Genomic DNA, 2,580 nt, shown 5'->3' with positions numbered 1-2,580 from the left:
AGATCACAAAGAAAGAAAATTTGTAGAAGCAAATTTCCCCGGAGCAGATGAGGGAGGCTTTGGAGCTGACAGCTCCTGACCAACAGCAAGATTCCCATCGTCACCGAGATACAATCCCCGAATCACCCAAACCAACCCTGCATTGTTCCAGATCTAACACTAAAACCCTTCAGCTCTTGGTTTACAATGACACATTTGGCACCAGGAAATTACCTGGGATGAAATACTGGCATAAAAGCAATGCTACTGAGAAGTTTTATCTCCTTTTCTCACTGGTAATGTGGCACCTATTTAGTTGGGATTAATTGAGAGGTTCTCATTTATGTCAGGGCTTTTTTTAAGAGCTGAAAAAGAAATACATCTGAAGAGCTGAAACACCCCATCAAGGCCCACAGCAACTGCTCCTGTGTTCTTCCCAGGGATGTTAATTGAAGTTTTATCAGGCTTTAAAGCCTGAGTTACTATGGAGATGTGGCCTGAGCTGCTGAATCCAGAGGCTGCACTGCCTGTCCTGGGAGATGTGGAGCTGGACCCTTCCTGGCTCCAGCCTAGAGGAGGAGAGCTGTGCCAGCCCCACTGGCATGCTGGGTCACCACACCCTTGGGCCACAGTTCAATATGGAAAAACAGCCCAATTGCATCACCCAGAAAAATCTTACCATGAAGAAGTGTAACATTCTGCTTTGATTAAATGTCTCATTTTGGTAATTTAAACCAAAAATATATTCCTTCTTCTCCAGGCCAAAGAGCAGGGCTAGGAGACCAAGATGGGGGATGGGAGGGGAAAACATGTCCCTGGTTTAAATTTCTTGGTCCCAAGTGTGTGCCTGGGGAGGGCTGGCAGTGGCAGACAGCTCCCCACACCCCACGGTCAGGCTGTTCTGGCCCAGCCTGGCTGGCTTTGGATAAATCCATGTGCCAGAGCCAGGCTTTGCTCCCAACAGCCTGGCCCAATCTGCACAAGGAGAGCAGAAACAACACAGAATCACAGAATGGTTCAGGCTGGAAGGGCCCACAGTGGCTCATCTGGTCCATCCTCCCTGCTCAAGCAGAGTTTCCCTAAGGAGCAAATAGCCCAGGATTGTGTCCAGACAGTTCTGGAATATCTCCAGTGAGGGAAGATTACACACCCACTCTGGGAAAAAACCCCCCACACTCAGGGTTTGGTGACTCAGGGCGGGTGCTGGCTCACTGCCTGCTGGGCTCTGCCCTGGGGAGGGGCAAGACACATTCCCTGCTCCAAAACACAAGGTAGGAGTACTGAAGTACTCTCTTGCTGTGACATAGCACACGAATTAAAAGCAGTTTGAGTATTATTAAATCATCAAAGGATTGCCTGTAGGAGGGAAATTTTTTGGAAATATCAACCTCATTCCTCTATCCCGAGCAGAATCCAATCCTGCTTTTAAAAGAAACATTAAGTTCCCCATGGACACTTATACAGGTACCAAAGAATACTGCTTTCAACACCTGAAACCCAAGCTAAACCAACCACAAATGACTTGTGTTCAAGAGGTGGGTGCAGGCTCTGATTTACTTCTAATTGAAAATCAAGTTAAATAACATAAATGTACAAAGATATTGACAGACCCTCACCTTGAGGAGGTTTGTACAGGGAAGAAGGTGTTTCCAGAACAATCAATTTAATTTAACCACAGCATTGAAACATGAGCTGTGGAAACAGCAATTATCCACAAACACTTCATGAATAGTTACTCTGTCCTCAGAGTCTTCAGATTGCACCATATAACCCACATCCCCTCTTCCTCCAAGTCTCATCTGAGCTGTTTGCTCATGTGTGAGCTGAAGACTGTGTCAGCTCCAACACCGAACTTATAAACTCGATCCAATAAATGTGACTAACTTAACCTTATTGCTGGTGAAATTAAAAGCAAGCAAAAGGACATCTGATTTAATTAAAGCTGTCATGCCAGCTCTCAGAGGTGGTAGGGTGTGTTGATTCAGACTGTGCTGCAGGCTGTAAGGAGGGGAGCACAAAGCCTCATCTCTGGAGCGAGCATGTGAGATCCCAGACAAAAACCAGTCCCCATTTTTCTGTGGGAACTTATTACAAGTGTTCATAGAGACCTACAAAGGAATTGGCTGGTGTTTCCATGAGCTTCTGCTCTGGGTACTCAGAAGCCTGTCTGAGCTTTTCCATCCCATTTCAATCCTTGGCATCACAGCCAACTCCCACCCTCTCATCTGGTCCCACACCCCCCTGTGGTCCCCACCTGGTTGCTCTGGCTCCACATTCCTGTTGCAAGAACCTTTCTGTTCCAGCTTTGGCTGCCTCTTCCCTTTCCAAAGGGAGCTTTCCCCTGCCCACGTGCTGCCCTGCATGCTGGGAGCTGCCCCAGCCCCTCACAGCAAACAGCATCCCTGAATGAACAGCTCCATGAGAGAGGTTTGGACACTGTGTACTCTGCTGTGAAGGGCTGGAGGACCCAACTCACTCCTTGGAACGCAGGGCTGTTAGCAGGGCAGGAATCTGCTCCCTGCTCAGGATCTGCTGCTCTGGATGCAAAGGCTGCTCCAGCTTTCAATATTAACACCCAGCTCCTGTCACCCCCAGCCACCC

General features: G+C 48.1%; 1 protein-coding gene across 1 annotated transcript in view; it reads right to left on the bottom strand.

The window, feature by feature from the left end:
* Positions 1-2,580, bottom strand: part of OPHN1 (oligophrenin 1) — a 38,284-nt gene that overhangs the window by 6,596 nt on the left and 29,108 nt on the right. The gene's annotated exons all lie outside the window — the stretch shown is intronic.

This window comes from Geospiza fortis, unplaced genomic scaffold (assembly GCF_000277835.1).
Source record: "Geospiza fortis unplaced genomic scaffold, GeoFor_1.0 scaffold874, whole genome shotgun sequence".
NCBI lineage: Eukaryota > Metazoa > Chordata > Aves > Passeriformes > Thraupidae > Geospiza > Geospiza fortis.
The sequence above is the reverse complement of the archived record's forward strand: the minus strand, read 5'-3'. Positions and strand labels throughout refer to the sequence as shown.